Raw genomic sequence first — 6,301 nt, 5'->3', positions numbered from 1 at the left:
GTAGAACCAGGTGGTGTAGAACCAGGTGGTGTAGAACCAGGTGGTGTAGAACCGGGCGGAGTAGAACCAGGTGGTGTAGAACCAGGTGGTGTAGAACCAGGTGGTGTAGAACCAGGTGGTGTAGAACCGGGCGGAGTAGAACTGGGTGGAGTAGAACCGGGTGGAGTAGAACTGGGTGGTAGAACCGGGTGGTGTAGAACACAGACTTGAGGTGACCTGCACAACGACAGGTCAGTAAGTTCACAGGTAAAGTTTGTGTTTGCTTCACAACAGCAGGTGAGTTGATGGAGCAACAATAATAGAGAAGTGAAGCTTAATGCTTCATCGTTGTTGAGTCTCTTCCGTCTGTCCAGAACCTCCAGCTGTCCTGAAGCAGCAGAACTTCAGAACCGTCAGGACCAGTTTCTCCACTATTTACACCTCACTGCACCAAACACTGAAAATGAGCCCATAACGAAGAACCAGGAAGTCATTACCAGCCACTTCCTGTTAACAAGGCATAGAAAGAAAGTTGAGCGCGTTAGCGCTGCCATTTGCAGAGCTAACGCCATTAGCTAGAGCTAGCGCTGTTAGCAGGAGCTAATGCGAAATCAAATTGTAAGATAATCAATGGATGTTTAAGTCTTTGTAACATATTTGGGAAATTGTTTTGTTCCTGATGCTGACAGTAAACGGTTTGTGTTAGAAGCAGCAGATCAGAACAAACCGTCTTCCTCCGTTTGGTTTTCCTCATTTTCGTCTCCATCTTGTCATTTCTGCACTACGGTACTTTTTACTGTGTTGTTTTAACATCTGAAATAAATATTAAACTTTGAACTGCTTTGTTGCTGAAATGTGCAATAAATAAAGTTTGGTGTTGGTCACCACTTCACAGACAGACTGAACTTAAATAAACCAACTGAACTACAGAAAAAGGTTTAATCATAATGGTTAAAAACATAATTTATAGGAAATATCCAGAATGCCTCTGATTTTCTCCACCATCAGCTCTGTCTGAATACTAAAATCTAACTTCTCCCAGTCGCAGCAGCAGTTTGAACATCGGTAACATCAGTTCTGCCTGTTGTAAAGAGAAGTGGATCTGGTATCAGAACAAGAAACCATCCTGTTTCTCCTGGTCAGGACTCCGGAAGGTGGTCAGTTTCCACCAGGAGGCTCAGAGCCAAACATCCTGCTGGTCTGGATCCAGACACTTTGAATAAACCGGACAGATTCATGCAAATCCACCATGTGACCTCTGCTCAGCTCTGACCACTGGGTGGTGACCTCTGTGTCCAGTGACCTTCACTCTCTGTTGGGACCATCCGGATAACAGAACCGCTCTGCCAGTGGTGGCACCACCGGTTCCCATTGGCCGCTTCCTGAACACATCTGACCTCCTAACAGGGAAACGGTGGAGCCACAGACAGTCGCTCGCATTGTGTTGCTGACTTTACAGCAGTTCCTCATTCTGAGGATGCATGTGGCGACGGTGGAGAGGAAAAACTCCCCTTTAACTGGACCAGATCCCGGCTCGGTGTCAGCCGCCATCAGCCACGACCGGCTGGAGGTTCAAGACAGAAAGAAACAGCAGAACTGAGCCAGGAGTACTTTCTGTGTTCATGGAAAGTTAATGGAGGACAGGGAGAACCATTAGGCTCTGTGGTCCGATGGGAGCATCTGATTGGTTGGTTGGTTGGTTGACTGATATGAACTTTGATAAATCCTTTAAATCTTTCTTTGTAAAATGTTCAAGACAAACATTTTCTTGTTTCTTTGTAACAGAAAACTTACAAAACCATCTAATCTCATTACTGTTGTTTTTCCAGTCACCGTTTATCAGATTCAGTCCTTTTCCTCTGGGTACTGAATGGTTTTTCAATGGGACCAGTACCACCAGTCCAGTTGACATGAAACCGTCTCTGGTCTGCTGGACGTGAAGCACAAAGCAGGAAGGTTGTGACACTTTGGCTAACAGGCAGAAACCATCCGTCCGGTCTCCAGGCTGCCAGTTGGCACGGTTACCATTCATGTAGCAACGGCCTGCAGACAAAACAGATCAGGAGAGGAAATCGGATGCTGTGATTGGCTGACAGCAGTCACATGAGCTGGATTTCTGTTAAGACACTGACGGCTCAGAAGGTTTCTGCATTCGTCTGTTTACCACAAACAGCTTTGATCCAGCAGAGCTCACTCTAATCTGACATGGCAGCATGAGATCCAGCATGAGAATAGTTGAGATTCTTTCCAGGTGAACCTTCACTTTAAGGAGGAGGGCGTTTCTTCTTCTGCTTTGGAGGTAATGAAATAACTCCAGCTCAGAAACCTGAACAAGAGCAGAGGAGAAACCAGAAAAGGTCTGAGTCTGAACAGTGAACTCCAATCGAACTCCAGTTCGATCGATACGTGAACGCCGAGCGGACTGGAGGCTGCTTCAGATACAGGAAGTGGACTACACTCTGGGTAGATGCAACCAAAACAAACACGCTAATCTTGCGCTAGTGGGAGGAATGTCTTCAGCCAAAAATCCTACAACGGTTACAATCTGACGCCTCCATTGTTGTTGACATCTGGTGAAGAAGGAAGTTTCCTCAGTGTCTTTAAAACGTTTGTGTCGTTTCCTTCTGTGGTTCTTGGTGCAGCGCCCCCACAGGCCAGGAGGGGAACAGGCTGGTTTGACTCAGAACCATAGCAGCTGGAGGTGGAGCAGATGATGGAGTTCTGGTTCCAGTAAAACAAACATTTAGCTTCAGCGCTCAAACAACTCTGTTGTGTCAAACTTCAGTTTTCAGCCAAGGAAACTCCTCCACTACTTCCTTTTTTAGCTTATATTTTATTATGATATTTAATAAAATAATTCTCTACTGAAATCTCTCGACCCTCCTGTGGTACTGTCACGACCCTGAGGTGGGTTGTGATCCCCATGTTGAAGACCTCTTTATAATTATATTATAATGTGGATTTTTAAACCCAAAACAAACATTTTTATTTACCTTATAAAAACACTTGATCCTTGTCTGTGTTGGAAAACATCAAAATGAAACATGTGGCTGTAGAAAGTGAAGGAATAGAGCAGCTAATGGACCAAACGCCATAAAGCAGCAGAGAGACGGTGGACATGTGATCCTCAGTGTGGTCCAGGTCCGGCTGAGGGCAGAGAGCCTGTTGCTAAGCCCCTGACCTCAGATCCCCTCCTGGCACCGATCCGGCATCCGTCAGATTCTCCCGCCTGCAGAATCCAGTAGCAAAGTTCAGGGTCTGGTTAAATCCTGCTGGGATGGATATAGATGTCCTGAAGAGGTTCATCCTGAAGGAGACGACAACCAGAAACCAACCAGGTTGGTTTCCACTCGTCCTGCTTCACGTCATCTTTCCCCTGATTCTGTTCTGTTGCTTATTTTTTAAATATTCTATCAAATTTATGTGATTTTTGTCAGAATTTCTCCATTATTAACAGTTTGGCCTTTTCTTTTGGATTACGTGTTCATTGGTGTGACCTTTGACCCAGAGATGCCTGAGAGGTCCTGACTGTGCAACAGCTGCAGAAATAGAAACAATCTGCTGCAGATGCTCATCATGCTGAGCGATCAGAGGAAACAAACGGGCTCGTCTGACGGGATCAGCGGCTCGGTTGGTGTTTGAGCCGCCGGTTGGAGCTGAAGGTGACCACCTGACTGACCGCAGCTCCACCGATCACAGCTGGCAAACCGTTTACACTCAGTTACCAGTAAGAAGATCTCCTGGGTCAGCAGAGGCTCCGCTGGCTGCAGGTTCTGGCTGCAGGTTCTGGACGTGACCCAAAGGCTTTTTTCATTTTTGCAGCTTTGGGTTTCATGCTGACGGTTCAGAGTTAGATAATTCTGTAAGTTCACACAGAACGAGGATCAGGCAGGAATCTGGTTGTTTCTGCACGGATCTAAACAGAACCTGAACCAAAACAGCAGCAGCCTTTGGACCTGATCAGAACCTGATCAGAACCGGGCCGGCCGCTGCAGTAGGGGTGTGTCTGTGTTTACATCGGGCCGGATCAGGCATGCTGCCTACGTGATCCATGGTAAGAGATTTTCCATTTTCACTTCGGCTCCAGCTGGCAGCGCCGGGAGGAATGTGGGTCACAGCCCGACCTTACGCAACCCGGGACACACCCCCATGACTCTTCACAAACAAGTCCGGTCCTGTCGGGCCGAGGAGGCCGAGCCTGAAACCGGAGAAACGGCTGCAGCTGGAGGCCGATCCGCCAAAAACCAATGATTCTGGTCGGGTTCCGCAGGACGGTGCCGGTTAAAGACAAGATGGCTGCCGGAAAAAAAACCCTCCAGTCCTGCAGACCCGACCTTTAACCTGCAGAATTTGTCTTCTGAATAATGATCAGTTTTTGGTGCAGCTTTGCTCTTTCAGCCTGGACTTGATTTCCTTCTCTGCTTCCTGGACTGAAGCTTCTGGGATTTAAAAACAGACACTTCCTGCTCTGCCCAGCGGTAAATTTAAAATAAAAATAAACTGAGTCAACAGAAGCGTGTTGTTCCTCTCATGCAGTCGATTAAACGTTTCATCTGGATGCATCAGATCAGATCCTGTCACAACAACCATCCAGCTGTCATGTGTCTGATCCCATTAAGCAGCGAGCAGACAGATGGACGGCAGGTGTGGCGCCGCCTGAAAGGCTCCAATCAGGTGAGGAATGAAAACACCTGTTCAGGAGCCGATCAGTCCTGAGAAAAGGGCTCGTTTTTCTCACGCTGGATGGATGGATCCTCTAAACACAGAGGAACTTCTCATTAAACTGATTTATTACCAATATCTGTTCAGAAAATAAGAACAAATCCATCCATTTTCTAACACCTTGTCCCTCAGTGGGTCAGGAGGAGCTGCTGCCTCTCCAGATAACGTTCTGGGTGAGAGGCGGGGTCACCTGGACAGGTCACCTGGACAGGTCGCCAGTCTGTCGCAGGGCAACACAGAGACACACAGGACACACAACCATTCACACACACACACACACTCACACCTAGGGACAATTTAGAGAGGCCAATTAACCTGACAGTCATGTTTTTGGACTGTGGGAGGAAACCGGAGTACCTGGAGAAAACCCACCATGCACAGGGAGAACATGGAGACTCCATGCAGAAAGACCGGGAATCGAACCCAGAACCTTCTTGCTGCAAGGCAACAGCTCTACCAGCTGCACCACTGTGCAGCCCCAAGAACAGAAATCTGCGGGGTGAAAGTTTTGTTTTTCCCTGTGAAGTTAATTTCTGGAGTTATTTGTGTGCATTTGAGTAATAATCATATCAAACATTTAAATATGAAACCATTTTTATTCATGGTTTCATCACAAACTCTCAGTAGCTGCATTTCTTTTACAAATGTGCTCAAAACTTCAAATTATTTGAAATAACAGTTTCACAGCTGCTGTTTTTTTTTAATTAAATAAGAAACATAATGATGTTGGAAGTTTTCCTAAATCAGACGTTGAACTGGTTTAACTGGTGCTGATCCCAGCCTGAGCCCCAGTTGGTCAGCGGTCAGCCAGTTTGACCTTCAGGTTTTCAGCGTCTCCTCTGTTCACGGCTCCCACCTGTCAGACCTCCTGCTGTGATGTCACTTCCTGCAGCTCCACTCCCACAGGAGAAACATTAACTGAGACTTTAAGTAGGACACATTGCTCCCAGGTCCAGGTTTCCCTCCAGACACTTCAGCTGATATCGGAGCAAAGATGCTGCATGTGCAAACATCAGGCGATAAGGCAGGGGTCAACATCAGGGGTCAACATCAGGGGTCAACAGAAACCCGCATGGCTTTCTGGACTTTCACCATAAACACAGAACCTGCTGGGAAAGCACATGCTTTAAGAAAATCCTTAATCCCCAAAGGTCAAGTCGTTTGTTTTCCTTATTGATCGAACATCAGAGTTTCACTGGGACTTTATGTTGATACTTTTACTCTGATGCCCTTAAACCGCCTGACATCCAGACAGATATTATGGGATGGATTATAAATTATAGTGGATTATAATTTTAGTGGATTACACCTCCAGGTTTTAGATGTTCCTCTGCTCTATTCTCAACATTCATTTTGATCTGTTGAGTTTTTATTTTTAAACTTTATAGAGTTCCTCATAAAGTCTGCAGCGACCTGCTCTGCCTCACGACGTTTACAGTGACGGGATCGTCTCCGTCAGTTTCAGATCCTGGAGTATTTCTGCAGCTGATGGAGCAGCTGATGGAGCAGCTGATGGAGCAGCTGATAGAGCAGAGCTGATGGAGCAGCTGATGGAGCAGCTGATGGAGCAGAGCTGATGGAGCAGCTGATGGAGCAGAGC

This window comes from Poecilia reticulata, linkage group LG15 (assembly GCF_000633615.1).
Source record: "Poecilia reticulata strain Guanapo linkage group LG15, Guppy_female_1.0+MT, whole genome shotgun sequence".
Lineage (NCBI taxonomy): Eukaryota > Metazoa > Chordata > Actinopteri > Cyprinodontiformes > Poeciliidae > Poecilia > Poecilia reticulata.
The sequence above is the reverse complement of the archived record's forward strand: the minus strand, read 5'-3'. Positions refer to the sequence as shown.